Raw genomic sequence first — 24,120 nt, 5'->3', positions numbered from 1 at the left:
CGAGTGAATATAACTTTGGTTCATCAATACTTTGAGAATATTCAACTTTTGAAAAAGTCAGAAGTCACGAGACACCAACAGGTTTATTTGAAATCACAAGCTTTCAGAGGACTCTGCAAGCTTGTGTTTTTAAATAAACGTGTTGGACAACAACCTTGTGCCTTGTGACTTCTGACTTTGTCCACCCCAGTTCAACACTGTCACCTCCACAACACAACCTTTGGCAAAACAGACTTTTCATTTCCAAAGGAAGAAAAAGGTATTCAATTTTTTTTCAACTGAAGGATCGTAGACTTCTTTTGAAAAGCAAAGGTTTGTTGCAAAAATATCACATCCCGCCACCAAACAGATTAAAAAAAAGGTTAAAAAAATGTTTTGTCAGCACAAAATTAATTTGTTTCAAACGGACATTACCATCCTTGAAATTTGCCTGGAGAATTCTTTAGTGGGGTATTATTATTCTTTTTCTAGTTGATTGCATACTTCAGATAGTTCTTTGCCTCAGGCACAGAAATTAAAATCCACCCATTAGAATTAATTATAATGTAGATTTTAATGGTAATAACATGAAAGGGGGAAGAGTTCTCTCCAGTTCAGAATGTTTCAAATCGAATGATGAAGGAATGCAGAGTTACATCTGGTGCTGGGGAATGAAGTGTGATAAATAACCACCTGGCAGTTGTGGAACATCTAGGTAACAATGCTCATAGTAGTTTTAGAAGGGCTCGTGCCCGAACCGTCAATTCTCCTGCTCCTTGGATGCTGCCTGACCTGCTGTGCTTTTCCAGCAACACATTTTCAGCTCATAGCAGTTTTAGACTGACTATGAAAAAGTGCAAGGATTAATCTGAAGTAAAAGTACTTATTCAGAGGATGGCTTATCTTAAAGGGGTGAGAATGAATTTGGCCCAGACAACATTGTAATACACAAAAAGCTACCCTCCAAACAAGTGACCATTTGGCTACAGTTCAGATACATTCTGATTGGGAAAAGTTGTACAAAAGGCCTGGAGCTCATGGATAATGGGAGATATAGAGCAGTAATTCCCAAACATTTTCCCATGGTGACCTCATTGACCCCAGACCTGTAGAGTAAAGTGGAGGGATTGGGGAAGGGGGTGGGGGATGTTGGTGGGCTGCGTGGAAGCTTGGAAATCCATTTCTATCTTGGAGAAGCTTCTTGGGTAAGATCAAGAAGACAAAGGGGATGTGTTCCAGATCTGAGGTCAAGGTTCAAAGTAAGAAATGGGCAACATAAAGAACATTCGGTGGAGAATCATTAAAACAATAAGAGCATCAATTGTCTGTGGAGAGGCAATGGCCGTGTGATCCATAAACACAGGTAATGTCCAGAGAACCCAGTTTGAATCTCGCCATGGCTGATGATGGAATTTGAATTCAATAAGTATCTCAAAATAAGAGTCTAATGATGACCTTGAGTTGATTGTTGGAAAAACCCATCTGGCTCACTAACGTCCTTTTGGGAAAGAAATTTGGTCATCCCTTACCTGGTCTGACCTACACGTGACTCCATCCCCAGAGGAATGAAGTTGACTATTAGCTGCCCTCTGGGGCAATTAGGGATATGCAATAAATGCTAGCCCAGCCAGTGATGCTCTCATCCCAGGAAGGAATAAAAACAAACAAAAGAACAATTATGAAAAGAGGCTAGTAGCCAGCACAATCAGGACTCCAAATGTCTTTGATCAGCACACAGACAGCAAAATGATAATAGAAGGAGGAGTAAGACTGATTTGTAGGTTTTTACACATGGAGGCAAAGTGCTAAGGACATAAATGAGTACTTACTTTATCCAAGAAAAAGATGTGCTGAGAAATACTTAGTGAAAGAGGAGATCGTTGAGATACTGGTTGGGCTAAAAATGGACAAACAGCAGGGATAAGAAAAACTGGCTGCATCAAAAGTTGACGAGTCATCTGAAGTTGATTGGATACAATAGAGGACACTGAGAAATGTAAGAGTGGAAATGATGTAGACGCAGGTGATGATCTTCGAAATCTCCCTTAGGGATAATACCAGAAGACTAAAAACCATGATGCATCATAGTTCAGAAATGAGAAATCCAGCAGTAAGACAAATTGCTTGTCATTGGTTTTGGGAAAGCACTGTCACAAAGCTAGTCCCTTTCTCTCCTGAAAGTTGTTCCTTTGCTCAAAGATACACTATCCTTGTTTTTTTTCAGAGGGGCAATAAGCCAGGGCAAGCGCCAATCAGTCTGCTATGGTACAGAGATGGAAAGGATTTTGAGAGGCCATTTGTTTGTATGTAAATCAATGAGACTTCAGGCCAAAGTGGACAAGTTTTAGAAATGACCTGTGTAATAAAAGGGGAATGGTCAGCTCTCCAGTTGAACAGTTTAGTTCAGTCCTGAACTGGTGAGAACTTCAGCAGTGACCTGTGTGGAAACTTTCTCTCTCTCTCTCTCTCTTTCTGTCCTTCAACTTCAACCTGTAAGCATGTGTTCCATTTATACTGGTTTTTAAAGGGAGTTTACTTATTGGGACTATTGTATATATTTGGAACAACATAATTAAGTCTAGTTTGGATAGATTGAGTTCTGCAGGGGTTCTTGATTCTGTCCTTTGTGTTTCATTGTGTAATTTTGTGAATACATTTTTTTGTCAGTTTTAAAATCTAGTAGTCAACCTAGCTAACGTAATCCGGGTAATTTTCACTGTACACTTACTGAAACAAATTGCAAAGTTATAGTCTGGGCTGCCTGCTTAAGAATTTTTTGAGGAGTCTGGCCTAGACCATAACAGCACTTCAAAAGGATAAGACGGGACAAAATTTGCAAACACTTGGCAGATGTGGATGAATTAAGGGAAGGCATTGTGAATGGCAAATAACAATCCATTCAATTGGGTGCCTTTCTGAGGTAGCAGGAAAAGTTGATGAGGGTCTTGTGGTAGATGTGATATATATCAACTTCTAAAAGGTACTTGATTAAAAAAAATGATAAACTTGTCTGAATCCTGACACCATGTCATAAAAGGGACAGTGGAGAGATGAATAATAAGTTGTGGAGAGCATTGCTGAATGGTTGTTTTTTTCAGATATGACACATTGTGGAACATAGTGTTACTCCCTTGTAGTCAGTGTTAAGTCAACTACTTTTCTTGATCTATATTCCTGACATAAATTTGAATGTACAGGTCACAATATTTTCCAGATTATGCGAAAGCTGGAAATATTCTGAGATGTGAGGAAGATGATGGCAGACCTAAAGGAATAGAGTAGACTGGTGGCACAATTGGACATTTAATTTACTGCAAGTTAGTGCAAATAAATATGAAGGAATATATTTTGGGAGGAAGAGTGTGGAGAGGTACAACTTATAAAGGAATCCATCAGAAGAGGATGGATGTCAAAATCGTTGATATGACTGAGCAGGTTGAGAAAACAGTGAATAAGGCACTCAGTATTGTGAGCTTTATAATAAAGGCAGGGTACAATGCAAGAAAGGTATAGCTTTATGAAACACTGTTTTAGCATCAACCAGAGTATTGTGTCCAAGTCAGAACACAAAGAAGAAAGCAGATAAACAGATGTCAAAAAGGCAGTGAACTTCTTGTGTCTAACCAAAGATATTTTGCAGAAAATGAATCGACCCAAAAAATTAGTAGGCCGTAATGGATTTAAAAATGAATAATGAGCTAGATTTAGTGAAATAATGGTATGTGAATGCAGCCAATAGAAATCTTGGACTGAATATTGCATGTCCATGGCAGGGTGTTTTCAGTGGAGATAGCAGTGAGGGTGTGTAATGTAGAGTAGGTGCCCTGCAGAAAACCTTCCTACTCACTCCCACAATATGGAGGGTGGGCACTGTCAACATTAGCAGCTCCTCCACTATGTGTAAATAAATAAATGCTGACATTTTGTTGCAAAATGGTAGCAGAGTAGGATGCTCCAATTGGAGCCCCTCTGCTTCACCAGTTCCTTTTCCTTTCCTTTTTTCCCTCTTTTCTGCTGTTCTGCTTTTCTCCCCTCCACACCACTGCCAACATGTAACTGGTTAAGCTACCCAACCCAGAGGGAATGGAGACTGGAGGTGAGTCTGAGTCCAGCCAGGTGTGGGAGACGAGTCCAGGTGAGTCTCAGAAGTGAGTCATGGCCAGAGCCTGCAGCAGAGGCAGTCCAGGCCCAGTCTGGACCGGGAGGGCTGTAGCCTGGACCAGGAGGCAGCCTGAGCTCACGGCATTGGTGACAAGTCCAGAAGGCAATTCCGTGAGCTTGAGCCCAGAGTGGGAGCTGTCCAAGCTCAGGCCAGCCTGGGAGATTAGTCCTGGAGGCGGGTCACAGGCTGGAGGCTGGAGTGGGAGGCTGTCCAAGCACAAGCCGGTCTGGGAGATTAGACCTGGAGGCAGGTCCTGGGCTGAAGACTGGAGTGGGAGGCTATTCGAGTACACGCCAGCCTGGGACATTAGTCCTGGAGGCGGGTCCTGGGCTGGAAGCTGGAGTGAGAGCCTGTCCAAGGACAGGCCGGTGTGGGAGATTAGTCCTGGAGGCAGGTCCTGGGCTGGAGACGAGCATAAAGAGTCAGCGAGGCCTTGAGTTCTGAAGCCTGACGGGCACAGACACCATGAAAATGACTGTAATTTGAGTATTTTTTAAAGATCTTTTTTATACTTATTCTGGACTTTGACTAATTTGAATATTTTTAAAGTTTTGTATTCCCATGTTAGACTTTAAAAAAAAACTCTTTCAACTTTGTAACAAAAACTTAAAGTATCTGTACCTCATTACCCTATGTCCAGAATGGTGCCAAAGAGGTGACATTGAAAACTTTTCACTGTACGCATTCTAGTGCACATGACAATAAAGGCTTTTCTGTTCTATTCTACAATTCAGGGTTAACTGAATCTGTTTTAAAGATCAGTTGAACTCCAATATTACCTTGCCCTCATCCATAGTGTTGTTGGATGAGACAATCTGTTTCTGTTTACAAGAAAGCAGGTTGAAAGTGTGTGGTAGGGAGGTCTGCTTGCTTCTCAAAAGAAGATAGCACCTCCCCTTCTTCCTCTGTGCACACACCACAGAACTCAACTGGCCTCTTCCCAATCCCTAATGTTACCGAATCCTCACACCAAATATCCCTTCTGTACCTGGACCTGGGATCTATTGAGGCCTTCATTTTGGGACTGGTTATATTTCCAGCAGAACAAACTACCAAACTACTGATTTCTCCAGAGATTTGGGCTTCCTCTTCCTGAGGGACAGAAATCCCATTCTGCACCAAATGAGCTTGGCGCAGCACATTATGGTCATGGAGATGACTAGTTTAGAGCCATACTTGGTGATGCAAGGAAACTATACAGTCCTCTATAATTTTGTGCCCAATGATAGGTTCAATAATATTTGAAAGTGAGAAATGTGAAATGCCTAATAAAATTGTAGACTTGAATATTGTATGCTTTAATAGGATGAGACAGTAATTGGGCAAATCTGTTAACTGGTAAAATAATTGGTGGGAGGTGTTCAAGAAATGATTTTATGTCATACACAATTCATAAAGGACAAGGGCTGCACTTGCCACAAAAGATTGTTGTGGATAACTAACCAGATGAGAGGCAGCAGACTCCAGCAAACCAAAACACATGCAAAAATACAAATAAAACACAGTGAGAAAACAGCAGAGTGTGACAATCAAATAAGAGCTGCAAAATTAATACAAGACATATCTGAATTTACACAATCAATTTCACAATTACATTATGAGAAAGAAGGTAATTAGGAGTAAGGAATAAGATTCCTTCCAATATGAAAATAGGCCATTCAGCCCAACAAGTCCATACCAACCCTCTGAAGAGTAACCCAATCCGCTAACATTTCACCCTGACTAATGCACTCTACACTATGGGCAACTTAGCATGGCCAATTCGCCTGACCTACACATCTTTGGATTGTGGGAGGAAACCCACACAGAAATGGGGAGAATGTGCAAACTCCACACAGACAGTCACCCGGGCAGGAGTCAAACCCAAGTCCCTGGTGCTGTGAGGTAGCAGTGCTAACCACTGAGCCACCGTGCCGCCCCAAATAATTAACTTATAAGGAATTACTTCAAAAACTTCTTCCAGATGTGAGCTGATTTCACTTCCACAAACTTGATGTGACCCCAGAGTGAAAATTTGAGGAATGAAGTCTCAGTTGCAGCCAGCAGGGGCTGGCAGTGTGGGGGAGGGGGCTTCAGGTTATTGTTGCTCAAGGAAGAAGACACTTTACTGCGACTGTGGAAAGAGGGGAACAGGGGTTGAACACTGAGGAGCTGGTTTAAAAAAGGAAAATTAAATGAACACCTTTGTGTTCACAGGCTTTATTTTCAGTCAGTAGCAAGGGGATTTTGTGCAGCACTCCATGAGCACATTCATGAGTAGCAATAAAGGTCTCAGCCTTCAGAAATTACCCTCAGTTTCACAGCAGCCACTGCAGCCTCAGCATTTACAACACCAACATATTGTCTCGCATTATCATTGGGGTCGTGATCCACAATTTGACAAGCTCTTTTCTAAAGGGTAGATCATACTTGACAAATCTATTTGAATTTTTTGAAGAGCTCACAAAAGTAGAGAAAGGAGGAATGCCAACGAATGTTATTTACCTGGACTTCAACAAGGCATTTGGTACAGTGAGTTAACTAAGGTTTCAGGTTCATGAAGAGCAAAGAAATGTGTTGATCTGCTTCAAAAATTAACAGAAGGAGACAGGGAAGGAATAATGGGCAGATATTCAAATTGACATAATGTTACATTGGTGCCTTTAAGGATTTGTATTGGGGCCTCAGATTGACAGTATATTTATTGCTGACTAACACGATGATTTAGAAGGCACATATCTGGATTTGCCAATGACTCAAAAATAGGCAAGCAGTTTGGTTGAAAGCATGATATTACAAAGTGGTATTGACAGATTAAGTGAATGAACAAACCTGTGGCAATGGAGTTCAATGCCTGCAGGTATGAATTCATCCATTTAGCACTTAAAAGGGGATGGAACTGAGTGCTGTCTAAATAGTGAAAAACTAGACAAAGTGAAAGTCCAAAGTGACTTTGGGCTTTAGGTCCACAAATCATTAAAATGCGACAAACATTTCAAAAACTGATAAAACAAACCTAATGGAATGCTGGTCTGTACATACAGAGGACTGAAATGCAAGGGAGTAGAAGTGCTTCTGCTTTACAAAGTCTTTGTTAGGTCAAAATATCCTGTAAACTGTTCTAGAAATCATAAATTAGAAATGATAAATTAATCTTACAGGGAGAAGATTAGATGTTACATGGATATGAATAGAAATTCAGCAAACTAGTGTTGTGAAACATGAAATTAGAAAAATAAGAGATGATTTGATTCTAACTTTCAAGGTATTGAAGGGAACACACATAGAAAATAGAGAGAAATTGTACTTTTTCTATTAGATTGAGAGGCATATTCTAGAGATTATTCATGTTTGTCATGAAAGAAGCAAAAATAAAGACAAAAATTTGCTTCAAGAGTTGTCCCTTTATTTAGGCAATTGATGCTAAATTCATCATTAAATTTTAATTTTAAATTGATTGACATTTGCGAACCAAAGATATCAAGGAATATGGGACAAAAGAGTCTACATGTAGCTTGTCCAGATCAGCCATAATCTCATTGAATGATGTAATAAACTCAAGAGGCTAAATGACTTATTCTATGTTTGACAAACCAATGGAATTAGGCAGTATTGTGAAATGCAATTTGTCTTAAAAGGAACCTGATTTTTTTTAAAGAATTCTAACCAGGGTTCCAACAGACAAAATTGTAGTTGTCACAGAAATTAATATTTTTAACAAGAGTGGGTTATCTCTCCCCTTTCAGTAAACTGATTCTTAATGACAGAAGACCATTTCAGAAAACAGGACTGAGAACTGCTTATTGGTTTCATTGGTGTATGACAGTCAGTTTTTTGAATAAATAGTTTATGCTTTGAATAATTAAAGACTCTTAAAACATACCTGTTGATGCATGATTGTATCCAAAAGAAAAATAGCTTAAATTGGTAAAAAAAAACAAAAGAACTGTGGATGCTGGAAATCAGAAACAAAGACAGAAATTGCTGTAAAAACTCAGGCAGCATCTCTGCAGAGAATTCAGAGTTAACATTGCAGGTCCAATGACCCTTCTTCAGAATCTTCTTACCTAATGGTAGCTAGGCAAAGGTTGTTTTTTATGCAGAAGTTAGGGTGGGGTGAGGGGGTAAAGAATAAATAATAGTGAGAGATAGGCGGACAGAAAAGAAGTTGATAATAGTCAGCCGAGGAGAATGGATGGCTGCTCTTGGGGACTACTAATGGCGAACAATGTATGATAGCAGAAAATGCGATAACAAGGCCTGATGTGTGCGGGTGGTGTAAAGTGTGAAGAAAGTGCTCAAGCCCTAAAGTTGATGAACTGAAACCCCCACATACCAGACCAGCTTCACTTGTTCGGCCTTCTTGACCAGGTCCCCTCAGTGTAATCTTGCCATCTGATTATTTCAGTTGGGATCTGCTGCAAATGACAGTGCAAGTTTTATTTTAAATCAGTGTTGAAAATCATGCCAAGTCAATTTATGTTTGATGCAATTTACATTTTATAATCCCACATTGCTTTACACTGATTTGGTCCCGTTGCAAATAACAGAACCAGATTCAAGTACTTTCATAGTGCCATTGTTCTGTAACAGTATCAGTGTACTCTTACAATAGGAGCAACACTTCTATAATTTTTCTTCATTTATTTGTTCACACACAGGACATGGACATTGCTGGCTGGAAATTACTTATTGTGCATCCTTAGTTACCCTAATAAAGTGGCCATCAGCTGCCTTCTTGAACTGCTGTAATCCATTTAGGGTAGATAGACCCTCAATGCTGTTTGGGAGAGAGTTCTGGGATTTTGAACCAGTGGCATTGAAGGAACAGTGATATATTTCCAAGTGTGAATGCTGAATGTCTTAGAGAGGAAATTGCAGATGGTGTGTTCCCATTTAATGGTAGTAGTCATAGGTTTGGAAGGTTTTGTCTATGGAACCTTGGTGAATTGTTGCAGTTCATATTCTGGATGATATGCACTATTGGAACAGACCATTGCTGGAGGAGGGATGGAAGGTTTGTGGTTGTAGTGCCATTCAAGAGGGCTGTTTTATTCTGGATGGTATCAAGCTTCTTGCGTATTGTTAGAGCTGCACTCATCTGGGCACATGGAAAGTATTCCATTACACTCTGTGCACATAGTGGACAGGCTTTGGAGAGTCAGGAGGTGAATTACTCATTGCAAGATTCCTAGCCTCTGAACTGCTTTGGTAGCCACTGTACTAATATGACTAGTCCAGTTCAGTTTCTGGTCATTGGTAACTCCCAGGACCTTGATTCAGTGATAGTAATATCATTAAATGCAAAGGGACAATGGTTAGATTCCCTTTTGTTGGAAATGTTCAATCTATGTGCTGAAGATGCCTCATTTGGGACATTTACATTTTCAGAGAGAATACTGTGAAGAAGACAGACTTTAGGTCTAAGAAGAGTGAATTTGGGAACAAAATTCAGTAGTCATTCCCCTGATACATCAGTCACAGCATGAGGAGTGGGGAAGGAAGCACACCAGCTTTAACACATCTCTGACATCTGGTTGAAAAATACTGGTGCAATGATCAGGGAGAATGTTATTGTGCCTGTTGCCTCGCAAAGAGAATGATGCAAACTAAGAAAAACTCAAAAGAAGCTAAAATGTAAGCAACATATTCCATAATAAGGCAAATAAAGCAAAACAGCCTGAAGCATTTTTTTTACTGAGTAATCACAGGACATACTAATTTTATGTTGGGTGGGGTTGAATGGAGAATAATCCAATGGTCGAAATGTTAAGGAATCTTGGGGGAACTGAGTTGTATAGTTAATTATAACTTTCAATCTCCTGTTCCTGCGTTTGAATGTAGTCCACAAATGAGATGAAAGACTTCTCTTTGCCAGCTGTCAGGGTCTTATGTCGAATGAGTTTTGGGCATTGTTAACCCAATTCCTACTGGGTGCAATTAAACAGCACAATACTGCTTATAATTCTGCAGTAATTGGCATTAAATTGTCAATCTTACACAGAAATGTTACAAGATTGACTAGTACAGGAAATAGTAATGGCGCTCTAGTGCAGCAAGAGAGTTGAGGTGCACTATTAGACCATTGAACAGAGGTTTCACTTTTACATCAGGGAATGCTTGAACTCTTAAAAATGAGAATATGCTCAATTTCCCAAGATCTGAATACTCTCACTTAAATGTGGACAAAAAGATCATCAGAAATAAAATGATGGTTTTAAATGTGCAAGTCATGCCAAGCCCTACACCTACACAAAACCTGTAAACATCATTAAGTTTCCACTAATTTCTATGTTCTCAGCTTTTGCTAAGAACAGTGATTTGCTTTGATTACCATTTCTAGTTTGCATACATTCTTTGTTCAGAGTACACTTTTGATTTCAATCCAAACAGCAAATGGAATAAAACTTTATTGTGTATTTATAATATTGCTAACACTTAGTAAATAGAAGAAACTTTCACATTCAGCATGAAATTCCAAAATAGAAAAATTAGCTTTTTTGTTTTGCTTGCTAACTCATGGTTATGTAACAAATAATTGGAAATGAACTGCTACGTGCAGTTTAGGAGCTCTTTTTTACTCTTACATGGAATGTGGACAGCACTGGCAAGCAGCCCAAGCTGCCCATCCCTAATTGTCTTTGACTGTGTGTCGGCAAGAGATTTCCTTCCTTAAGTAACATTAATGAACCAGATGGGTTCTCATGTAATATTATTGTATAGTACTGAGGGGTGGCCTTATAGATGTCTATCAAATCATGACGGGCATGGATAAGGTAAATAGACAAGGTCTTTTCTGTGGTGTGGGGAATCCAGATCTAGAGGGCATAGGTTTAAGGTGAGAGGGCAAACATTAGAAAGGACCTACGGGGCAACTTTTTCAGGCAGAGAGTGGCATGTGTATGGAATGAACTGCTAGAGGAAGTGGTGGAGGCTAGTACAATTACAATACTTAAAAGGCATCTGGGTGGGCATATGCTTAGGAATGGTTTAGAGGGATATGGGACAAATACAGGTAAATGGGACGAGATTTATCGAGGCTATCTGGCTGCCATGGACAAGTTGGATCGAAGGTCTGTTTCCATGCTGTGTATCTCTATGACTCTATAAATAGGACATCCTTATCCTACTCAGTGAAAAATGTCATCCTGTTTTAATCCTTTGAGACTGTTTCCTCATGAGCCTTCATGGAAACCTTATAATTTAGGGTTAGTTGTAGGGATGATAATTCAATATGAATTCTATATTAGATATTTTCGTGGATCAGATGTAAAGGTCGAAATGATAACCATTGCGTTATGCATTTTTAAAATATTTGCTCATCTATTGAGACTGACCTCATGATTTTATCCGTCCCTTGCCTCTTTCAGTTTCACAAGCCCTTCAGGTCTCTGTACTCCTTGGATTCTGGTCACCCGCACATCCCAATTTTCTTTGCTTCAACTGTGGTAGTTGCGCTTTCAGTTTCCAAGCCTCTCACTCTGGAACTGCCATCCTGAGCCCGTCCTTCATCAGCAAACTCTTGCTTTGTTAAGCTCATTTGAAGTATGATGTGTTGTTTTACAACATGAAAAGATGCAATATTAATGCAAGCTGTTTTACCTGGAAAGGGAGCTGTAAGGGTAGGTAAAATTCTTTTTTCTGGGGCTGATTTGGGACATAACAGTGATGCAAGCATTAAGAGGCTGAATCTTGAACCTAAACAAGACAGTGTTAACATTTAAGCCATTGAAAATGTATTTGAAAGCACTGTAGAAATTCATGAGCAGCAGACTAAATATTAAACTGCACAAAATTTATATTAAACTGGAATCATTCATTGAACAGCAGTCCAACAAATAAAGTTAGACTGCAAAACTCTTGTCCTTCCCACTGCATGTGTGCACATGCTAACCTAAACAATTACCCATCATACATAGCTGCTTAAAGAGTCTGCATTTCTTCTTCATTCATTCATGGATGTGGAACTGCTGGCATTTATTGTCCATCCTTCGATATCCTCAAGAAAGTGATTGTGAGCTGTCTTCATGAACTGCTGCAGTACATTTGGTGTAGGTAGACCTATAATGCCATTATGGAAGGAGTTCTAAGATTTTGACATCTTTTAAGGCTACCATTGACCAGAAACTGAACTGGAAATAGCTGCAAACATGCAATACACAAAATTTTTCGAGGAGAAAGTGAGGTCTGCAGATACTGGAGATCAGAGCTGAAAATGTGTTGCTGGAAAAGCACAGCAGGTCAGGCAGCATCCAAGGAACAGGAGATTCGACATTTCAGGCATAAGCCTTTCCTGAAGAAGGGCTTATGCCCAAAACATCGAATCTCCTGTTCCTTGGATGCTGCCTGACCTGCTGCGTTTTTCCAGCAACACATTTTCAGCAATACACAAAAATTGGTCAGATTGCAGTGAGTAACTCACCTCCAGACTCCCCAAAATTGGTCCATCATCTACAAGGCTGAAGGCAGGAGTGGAGTGGAATACTCCCCACTTGCTTGATTTAATGCAGCTTCAACAACACATAAGAAGCTTCACATCGTTCAGGATATAGCAGCCTGCTTGATTGGCACTGCGTCCACCACTGACGCTCATTTGCTGCAGTGTGTAACACCCAGGACATGCATTGCAGAAATTCACCAAACTGTCCTATGTGCTTTTGCAATTATCTCATTAGCAGCACAGAAGGGTGGCACAGTGGCTCAGTGGTTAGTGCTGCTATCTCACAATGCCAGGGACCCGGGTTTGATTCCAGCTTCGGGCGACTGTCTGTGTGGAGTTTGCACATTCTCCCCGTCACTGTGTGGGTTTTGTCCAGGTGCTCCAGTTTCCTCCCACAGTCCAAAGATGCGTAGAACAGGTGAATTGGCCATGCTAAATTGCCCATAGTATTAGGTGCATCAGTTAGGGCTAAATGTTGAAAAATGAGTCTAGGTGGGTTAATCTTCAGAAGGTTGGTGTGGACTTGTTGGGCCAAATGGCCTGTTTCCACACAGTAGGGAATATAATCTCATCTAACTTGTCTTGCTGCCTTCAGGGATTGTGGGCAAGCGCCTCAAGATCCTTCTATACACCAGAGCTTCCGGGCGTCATGCTATTCATTCCCTTAACTTGTTATTCTTAAGAAGTGTATTATCTCATATTTTTCAGGGTTAAATTCCTTTTGACATTGATCTGCTCAGCTAACCAATCCATCCATATCCTCCTGTAACCTAAAACATTCTTCCTCACTATCAAACACCCAGCCACTCTTCATGCCATCTGTAAACTTATTTGCCATCACACAGTCTACATTTTCTTCTCTGTCATTAATATCTCTGTATAAATACTCCCTATCAATGCCTATGTCTATTTTAATGAGATTTATTTTTCTCGATTGTGCACAAACCTTCTGTAACACACTTTGGGGATTCTTTCGGCAGAAGTTGCTAATTATTACCTTTTCTTTGATCAGTATTTATTCTTTTAAGAAAACGTAATGGGTCCTGCTGCCAAAGGAAATTAATTGTTTTAAAATTTAATTCTGAGGTTCAAATTATATTCAGCAACTTAGCTTCCTGTGTATGCCAGCTTTGTACACTCACAGTATAGTGTAGTATTCTCAAACATCTGGCTTATGATTGGCAATAAACTGAAGACCCACCAATTAATGGAAAACATGGATGTAACAACACACTTCTTACAAAGCCATAATATTCAGAGATGTCATGTGAGTGGTGTGGAAAATGATGAAAAACAGGGAGACATGCTTTTTTACTCCAGACTTTACTGAATTCATATTTCACCATCTGCTAATGTAAGATTCAAACCCTAGTCCCCAGAACATTAGCATTAAATTTTGGGTTACCATTAAGTCACCACCCCCCCGCCTTTATGTTCTGCTATTCTTAAATAAACTTCTTTGTCCAGCGAATGATTGGAATGTAGAACTCACTGCCCAGCATGTAGTTACAGCAAATGGCATTGTGAAACTTAAAGTGAAACAACATAATTCAGGGGTTAGATGGAAGCTCATTTACAGTGTTCACTCCAGGGTAAGGAGAGAATGAGGAGTGGAGATGCTGGAGTTCAGAATCGAAAAGTGTGACACTGGAAAGGCAGTTCAGGCAGTATCCGAGGAGTAGGAGAGTTGACATTTTGGGGATAAACTCTTCAGATGACAACTCTCCTGCTGTTCGGATGTTGCCTTCTGTGCTTTTCCAGCGCCACAATTTTTGATTCACAGCAGGGTAAGCCAATTGGATGAAGTGGTCTGTTTCTGCTCTGTAAATATTTAATAAAACAGAAATTCCTCACTTATCATCTTCGTTGAGTCCCTTAAAAGTATAACTTTTATGAAACAACATTAAGTGAATCAGAATTTAGTTAGGTTTTACTGTATATATGTTGTTAGAAAACAATTACTAGTTAAATATTGGACAGTGTCAGTACCGCATTACATATTCTCAAATTAAATACTGGATAAAATAAGATTAATTTTTAAAAATTATATCAGTATGAGCTTAAGTAATTGTCACGTGATGGCAGTGGAGTTTGATTGTAGAGGTAGTGAGTAATAAGGCAGAATCATCAACGATCTTGAAAAACGTATAAAAGGAATTTTGAAGAGCTTTTTTTCTTCTGTTGACAACTCTCCTTGTTAGCATTAATGTCATAATTGATTGTCTTGTTCACTTTAGAATTGTGCTCTCTGTTCAGGTTACCCTTAGTGAACATTTTCATTGCTTTTTCAATAATGTGTAATGCTTTTTTAAATTGTTTTGTGAGTGTGCTGCTTCAAGAGTCTGGTTTCTTCTTCAGCTTGGGTTTTTCTTGAGTTGCATTAATTCCTCATTTAACAATTTTCTCTGTGAAACTTAGGGAATTTCATCTCATCAGTGAACTCCATCTCTTCAATGGCAATTTTGTTTGCTAATTTGATGATTTTGCATTTGGAGACAGCGTCATCAAATCATCTGACAATTTGACAAGCACCTTTTAAAGCACCCCAACATAACTTCATCCCATGAATCTGCAATATTGTTAAAACTCTGGTGGATATTATGGACATGTCAAAATTCCTGGATTGTTTCTTACTCACATTATCTTTTTGCTGGTGAGCTGGGAGAAATTATGACATAAATAGTCAGCTATTAAACTCATTAGTGACCCATGTCCATGGCTGGAGCAATTAAGTCATCTTGGATATCATCTTCATAGAAGTTTATTAGATTGTGAATGGCTTGGATAGAGTGAAAAGTGTGAGGCTTTGTCCCAGGTTGGAGAGGTCAATTTCTAGGGGACACAGATTCAATGTGCGGGGAGAGGAGGGAGTTTGAAAGAGATGTGCAAGATAGGTTTTTCACACAAAGAGTGGTGAGTGCCTGGGATGCACTGCCAGAGGATGTGCTAGAAGCAGGCATAATAGCAGCATTCAAGAAGTGCCTGGACGAACACATGAATAGGATGGGAATAGAGGGCTATGGATCCTTAAGTGAAAACAGCTTTAGTATGGAAGGGCAAAATGTGTCAGCGCTGGCTCAGTGGGTCAGAGGGCCTGTTCCTGTGCTGTACTATTCTTTGTTCTTTGGATGCTTGAAAAAGAATCACCAAAACTTTCTCCAATAATTCACAAAAATTGTCTACGATAAACAATATCTTGAAGTCTTTGTTTTGTCACAATGTTGGGGAATATAGAGAAAACTACTTTTGAAAGAATACCCTGTCATGAAGGTTTTTTCTGTTTGGTTACTTGGTGACTACCTAGTTCTGATGAACGAGTCATTGGACTTGAAATGTTAATTCTGCTTCCTCCCTAGAGATACTGCCAGACCTGCAGAGTTACACCAGCAATTTCTGTTTTAATTTCAGATCTCCAGCATCAACAATTCTTTGTTTTATTTTAGTGTTTAATTCACTGCGACATACCTTTAAGGTGGGGACACCTTGAAGAAGGTCTGCTCCTCTCTTTCATTTCTCACCTTTATTCTTGATCATCATCATTACTCTAACCCTCTCTCCCAGGACTTGACAAAGTCTTGGGAAAACTCACGGCCAGAGCCACGTCTCATTCTTTATTGACAAGTAGTTCTGATGAAGAGTCACCTGACTCGAAATGTTAAATCTGTTTTCTCCCGACTGATGCTGCCAGACCTGCTCTGTTTCATCTGTTCTTGTTTCAGATCTTCAGCATCTACAGTTCTTTGTTTCATACAAGCTTTTAGCTTTCTCTTAAATTGCTCTTATACAAAGAGACCTATTGCATTAGTTTTGATATTTGCTTCTGATGGGCTCTTTTTATGTCTTCCATGTTGCTCTTTCTACTATTGCTAGTGTATTCTATCTTGATAGCAATGAAATATGTCAATTTGCATGATTTTTCGATTTTGTTCGCATTGCTATAAATTGTTCTTCTATAATAGGGCATAGAGCAGACACTTTCCTGATAGCAACTAATCTTTCTCCAGCTGCAAGCCACTTGAAAACCTCTAATTAATGTCGAAAACAGTTATTTTTCTTTTTGTCTGAATGACACCAGACTCTCTACCATTTTAAGTTGGGTGATTTTGACTTACATTTATGAGAGATTTTAAAGGATTGAATCAAGATATTACTTTAACTCTTAGATCACAAGCTTCAAATGACCTCAAACAATGACAAAGAATTTGCCTCTGATTCCAACTTGTCTCAAAATGGCTGACACAAAAGCAAAACAGAAGTGAACATGGTGTCATTAAATTCCCAAAAGAACTGTGGATGCTGTACATCAGAAACAACAACAGGAATTATTGGAAAAAAACTCAGCAGGTCTTGCAGCATCTGTGGAGAGAAATCAGAGTTAATGTTTCAGTTCGAGTTACCATTCATAATTAAATTGCACCCTTTTGAGACTACAAATTGACAATGAAACAGTGTTGACAAAATCCCTATTCGCTAACACCATCCCAGTATGTCCCCTCCTCCCTCCCCATCACCACACTCCCCAGCCAAGTAAGAAATGTTAATAATATACTCCTACTGAGGTTGAGACATAATCCCACAATTCTGCAGCCCATCACAAAATAACCCAGGCATATCCATTGGCTGGGATGCATAAAAAGCAGCAAGACAAATCGAGTATTGAGTTATGAGAGTAAAATAAAGAAAGTCGAGCCCTGCTAGCTTGTAAGGGCGATGGTAAAGAGAGACCCTCATCAAAGCACATAAAATATTAAATGGCATACGCAAGGGAAACCCTTAAAATTACTTTAGAGTAAGGCCAGAGAGACTAGAGAACATCAATTTTTAAAATAATATATAGAGATAGTGGTGAGAAAGCTATCATTCATGGAATGAGATATCTCCGTGTTGTTTTTCCAGGTAGTGTAGTAATAATAATGATCTTGTGTGAACATCAGTGGAATTCATGGACTTCTCCTATCCCTCATTGATTTCTGTGCTTTTATAAATTGAAGTAGGTAAAGTATCAAGACTTGATTTTCTAAAAAAAACAAATTTCTTGAAGTGTTTCAAATAAATTGTGGGGCTACTAATATGATCAATTCTTGCTAAGTTGCTGAACTGCTGCCAGTTAAGAGCATTGAAGTTACATCGGATACGATGACCATTTTAGACCTGATAATTGTGCTTGAAACAATTAATCTTTGTTTTCTTGTTCTACCCCTGCCGAAAAGCTAAGCAAACATTACATCTCTCCAACTCTGGGATCAACATTACTTCATATTTCAGACAATTGAAATGGCTTTTGAGCAGTGCTACTTTGACATATTCTTGGAAGCTGTTTGTGCTGATGGACGAACCTGGAAATCCCAAAAGGAATTTCAGATCCAATAGAATGGAATGGAATTGAATTGAATTTATTATCACGTATACCAAGGCACAGTGAAAAGATTTGTCTCGTGAGCAATACAGGCAGATCACACAGTTAAGTAGCATAGATAAGTAAATAATAGGTAAACAGTGGCAAAAACAAAAACACAGATACAGGCAAATGTTAGGAGTTTGCGAGTACATTCAGTATTCTAACAAAAGTAGGGTCGAAACTGTTTCAAAACCAGTTGGTGTGTATGTTCAGGCTTCTGTACCTTCTCCCCAATGGTAGAAGTTGTAGAAAAACCTTGCCAGGGTGGGATGGATCTTTGAGAATGCTGGCGGTCTTTCCTTGACAGCGGGCCTGGTAGATGGATTCTATAAATGGGAGGTTGGCTTTGTAATTGTCCGGGCCCAGTTCACCACTCTCTGTAACTGTCTCCGATCTTGAATGGTACAGTTGTGATACTAGGTAGTGATACATCCAGACAGAATTCTCTCAAAGGCGCACTTATAAAAGTTGGCAAGGGGATTCGCCATCATGCCAAATTTCCTCGGCTGCGTGAGGAAGATGTGGCGTTGTTGGGCCTTTGTAGCCAGTGTGTCCACATGAAGAGTCCAAGAAAGCTTGTTGTGGATGACCACTCCCAGGAGCTTGACACTATCCACTCATTGCACCTCGATGCTATAAATGTGTAGGGTGGCATGAGTAACATTCTACCGAAAGTCAATAATGAGTTCCTTAGTTTTATTGGCATTGAGAGCTAGATTGTTCTCAGTGCACCATTTTTCCAGGTCTTCCACCTCCCATCTGTAGTCTGTTCCATTATCATCTGAGATTCGACTGACTATGGTGGTATCATCAGACTAAATGGCACTGGTCTGGTATTTGGCGACGCAGTTATAGAACATAGAACATAGAACATAGAAGGATACAGCGCAGTACAGGCCCTTCGGCCCTCGATGTTGCGCCGACCGAGTCCTACCTAACCTATACTAGCCCAATAACTTCCAAATGCCTATCCAATGCCCGCTTAAATGAACATAAAGAAGGAGAGTTCACCACTGATACGGGCAGGGCATTCCATGAACTCACAACCCGCTGTGTGAAGAATCTACCCCTAACATCTGTCCTATACCTACCACCCCTTAATTTAAAGCTATGTCCCCTAGTAACACCTGACTCCATTAGCGGTAAAAGGTTCTTAGTATCTACCCTATCTAAACCCCTAATCATCTTATACACTTCTATCAGATCTCCCCTAAACCTTCTCTTCTCCAATGAGAACAGCCCCAAGTGCCTCAGCCTTTCCTCATAAGATTTTCCTACCATTCCAGGCAACATCCTGGTAAACCTCCTCTGCACTCGTTCTAAAGCTTCCACATCCTTCCTATAGTATGGCGACCAAAACTGCACACAATACTCCAGATGAGGCCTCACCAGAGTCTTATACAACTGCAACATGACCTCAGGACTCCGGAACTCAATTCCTCTGCCAATAAAGCCCAGTACACCATATGCCTTCCTCACAGCACTATTTACCTGGGTGGCAACTTTCAGAGATCTGTGTACATAGACACCAAGATCCCTCTGCTCATCCACACTACCAAGTAGCCTACCATTAGCCCAGTAATCCAACATCTTGTTATTCCTACCAAAGTGAACGACTTCGCACTTAGCTACATTGAATTCCATTTGCCACATTTCCACCCAGCTCTGCAACTTATCTATATCCCGCTGTAACCTACCACTTCCTTCCTCACTATCCACAACTCCACCGACTTTCGTGTCATCCGCAAACTTGCTTACCCAGCTTTCAAGTCCTTCCTCTAGATCATTTATAAAGATAACAAAAAGCAATGGTCCCAAAACAGATCCTTGTGGTACACCGCTAGTAACTTCGCTCCAAGATGAACATAATCCATCAACTACTACCCTCTGTCTCCTTCCAGCCAGCCAATTCCTAATCCAAACCTCTAATGTATCCTCAATGCCATACCTCCGAAGTTTTAGCATTAGCCTACCATGGGGAACCTTATCGAACGCCTTACTAAAATCCATATACACAACATCTACTGCTTTACCCTCATCCACTTCCATAGTCACCTTCTCAAAGAACTCAATAAGGTTTGTGAGGCACGACCTGCCCTTCACAAAGCCATGCTGGCTATCCCTGATCACGTTATTCCTACCCAGATGTTCATAAATCTTATCCCTTACCATTCTCTCTAAGACTTTGCCCACCACTGAAGTCAGACTCACTGGCCTATAGTTACTAGGGCTATCCCTACTCCCTTTCTTGAACAATGGGACCACATTCGCTATCCTCCAGTCCTCTGGTACTATTCCCGTTGACAATGACGACATAAAAATCCAGGCCAATGGCTCTGCTATCTCCTCCCTAGCTTCCCATAGGATCCTGGGGTAAATGCCATCAGGCCCAGGAGACTTATCTATATTCATCCTTTCCAATATTCCCAAAACCTCTTCCCTGCATATTTCCAGGGCATCCATTCTAATTATTTGTGATTCCATATTCACATCAGCAACAGTGTCCTGTTCCTGAGTGAATACTGATGAAAAGTACTGATTTAATGTCTCTCCAATCTCCTCCGCCTCCACACACAACTTCCCACTACTATCCTTGACTGGACCGATACCTACCCTAGTCATCCTTTTATTCTTGACATACCTATAGAAAGCCTTTGGGTTTTCCCTAATCCTACCAGCTAAAGACTTTTCATGTCCCCTTCTCGCTTTTCTTAGCTCCCTCTTTAGCTCCTTCCTGGCTACCTTATAACTCTCAATCGCCCCTACTGAACCTTCACGCCTCATCTTTACATATGCCGCCTTCTTCCCTTTCACAAGGGACTCCAATTCCTTACTAAACCACGGCTGCCTCACAAGGCCCTTTACACCATGCCTGACTGGTACATACCTATCGAGGACACGCAGTAGCTGCTCCTTGAACAATCCCCACATCTCATTAGTGTTCTTCTCCTGAAGCCTGTTTTTCCAATCCACACAACCTAAGTCATGCCTCACTGCATCATAATTTCCCTGCCCCCAGCTATAGCTCTTGCCCTGCTGCGCACGATTATCCCTCTCCATCACTAAAGTAAAAGTCACCGAGTTGTGGTCACTGTCCCCGAAGTGCTCACCTACCTCCAAGTCTAACACCTGACCTGGTTCATTACCTAGAACCAAATCCAATATAGCCTCCCCTCTTGTTGGCCTGTCGACATATTGTGTCAGGAAACCCTCCTGCACACATTGTACAAACACCGACCCATCTAATGAACTCGAGCTATAGCTCTCCCAGTCAATATCTGGGAAGTTAAAGTCCCCCATAACAACCACCCTGCTACCTTCACTCTTTTCCTGAATCATCCTCGCAATATTATCCTCTACTTCTCTAGGACTATTAGGAGGCCTGTAGAAAACACCTAACAGGGTGACCTCACCTTTCCTATTTCTAACCTCAGCCCAAACTACCTCAGATGGCAAGTCCTCTTCCATCGTCCATTCCACTGCTGTGATACTGTCTTTGACAAGTAATGCCACGCCTCCCCCTTTTTTACCCCCATGTCTGATCCTACTAAAACATTTGAACCCTGGAACGTGCAACAGCCATTCTTGTCCCTGTTCTACCCACGTCTCTGTAATGGCCACAACATCGAAGTCCCAGGTACCAACCCACGCTGCAAGTTCACCTACCTTATTCCTTATACTTCTGGCATTGAAGTATACACACTTCAATCCACCTTTCTGGTTACAGGCACCCTCCTTAGAGATCGCTGCATTATTCCTAACCTCCCTACACTCAAGGTCCTGTACCCTAAAGCTACAGTCCTGGTTCCCATGCCCCCGCGGAGTTAGTTTAAACCCTCCCAAAGAGCACTAGCAAACCTCCCCCCAAGGACACTGGTGCCCCTCAGGTTCAGGTGTAGCCCATCCTTTTTATAGAGGTCCCACCTTCCCCAGAAAGGACCCCAGTTGTCCAGAAACCGGAATCCCTCCCTCCTGCACCATCCCTGTAGCCACGCATTTAACTGCTCTCTCTCCCTATTCCTCGACACTCTATCCCGTGGCACGGGTAACAAACCAGAGACTACAACTCTGTTTGTTCTAACTCTGAGCTTCCAACCTAGCTCCCTGAAAGCCTGTCTGACATCCTCACCCTTCTTCCTACCTATATCGTTGGTGCCAACGTGGACCACGATCTGGGGCTGCTCCCCCTCCCCCTTAAGGACCCGGAAAACACGATCAGCGACATCACGTACCCTTGCACCTGGGAGGCAACATACCAAACGTGAGTCCCTGTCGCCCCCACAAAACCGTCTGTCTGTACCCCTCACTATCGAGTCCCCAAGAACTATCGCTCTACCTTTCTCCACCCTACCCTTCTGAGCAACGGGGCCAGGCTCCGTGCCAGAGGCCTGAACCTCGTTGCTTGCCCCTGGTAAGTCATCCCCCCCACAAGTATCCAAAACGGTATACTTGTTCTTGAGGGGAATGACCGCAGGGGGTCCCTGCACTGGCTTCCTCCTCCCACTCCCCCTCACTGTCACCCATCTATCTTGAACTTTCGGAGTAACTACTTGCCTAAAGCTCCGATCTATGACCTCCTCTGCCTCCCGAATGATCCGCAGTTCATCCAACTCCAGCTCCAGTTCCCTAACACGGGTTTGGAGGAGCTGGAGATGGGTGCACTTCTTGCAAGTGTACTCAGCAGGGACGCTAATGGCTTCCCTCACCTCATACATGTTGCAAGAGGAACATTGCCCTCTCTGCACTGCCATCCCTCTAAAAGTAAGCTTTCCTTAAAAAAAACAACAAAAACCAACTAAATCTAAAGAAACAAACAAGGAAAATGCAGCACTTACCCACTAGTCACAATTGGTCTTATTATTAGGTTAGAGGAGGTGGAAGGGTGGGAGGCACTACTCGTGTAGTGTCTCGGGTGACTCGCCTACGCCTTTAAATAAGGGGAGAGAAAAAACCTTACCCAGGTAACCTAGCGCGCCTTCCGGGTCTGCTACCGCTTTTTTAAAGGAAAACTTTAAATTTACAACTATTAAATAAACGACCAAACTTACCCACCAGCCGTCGCGAAGTCTTCCGAGAGACTGAGGCCTAAAACTCGGAGCCCGCCTTTAAATAAGGGGAGAGAAAAAAACCTTACCCAGGTAACCTAGCGCGCCTTCCGGGTCTGCTACCGCTTTTTTAAAGGAAAACTTTAAATTTACAACTATTAAATAAACGACCAAACTTACCCACCAGTAAGGTGGGTAGTATAGGCTAGGTAGGATTCGGTCGGCGCAACATTGAGGGCCGAAGGGCCTGTACTGCGCTGTATCCTTCTATGTTCTATGTTCTATGTACTTCATGTCCCTGACCCCCAACTGAACGTTTCGGAGTTGGCCAGAGGAGGCAACAGGCAGACCACCTGTTCTCTCCTCACTGCTATTTCACTTGTGGCTGGGGGAGGTTCCACTTCATGCAGAGAGCACAGTCGCTTTTGCAATGCTGGTTAGTATTGACCAGGGGAAATGGGGAGGAAAGAACCTCTATATTGGGTCTCTTGGGTGTATTGGAGATAAATGTCATCCCTTCTTTAAAACCTCCCGCCCATCAAAAATCCTGGCTCCCTCCCCTTCTGCAACCCTCCACTCTGAGACCAGAGATATGATTGGACTAAATTGGGATTCTTGGCCTGGAGGGACTGTATGTAATCCCAGTTCTGACCACCACTTCTAACTGGGGTTACTGAACATCCAGCCATTCAATTGGTTGAGAGCTCCCTGAGATGGGACTTCCTACTGTGATAGGGGCAGAACTCTTATCTTTATGCAATTAATACTGCTCACAAGGTTAAATTGATATGAGACAGACACTGCGATCTTGGGCAGACTTGCACTAAACTTTTTAGCCAGGGAGGATTGATCACTGTGCATCATAACATTCTGCTCTATGGTGTTCCAAAGACCATTGTGTGAAACCCTTCACAGCAGTAAAACTCTACAACAAAGAAAAAGATATAACCGAGAATTTACATTTTCAATTTTGGTTCATGAAACATGAATGCACATTGCCTGCCTTGCTTCACGTTTTGTATATTGGAGATGTTCAATAACTTATTGGATGTGGCTCTAAAAGCCAGCATCATTAAGTATTTCTCCATCTCGTGTTTGTAGTCATGATTGCAAGAGC

This window comes from Hemiscyllium ocellatum, chromosome 16, assembly GCF_020745735.1.
Source record: "Hemiscyllium ocellatum isolate sHemOce1 chromosome 16, sHemOce1.pat.X.cur, whole genome shotgun sequence".
Classification (NCBI taxonomy): domain Eukaryota; kingdom Metazoa; phylum Chordata; class Chondrichthyes; order Orectolobiformes; family Hemiscylliidae; genus Hemiscyllium; species Hemiscyllium ocellatum.
This window is presented reverse-complemented; position numbering follows the sequence as displayed.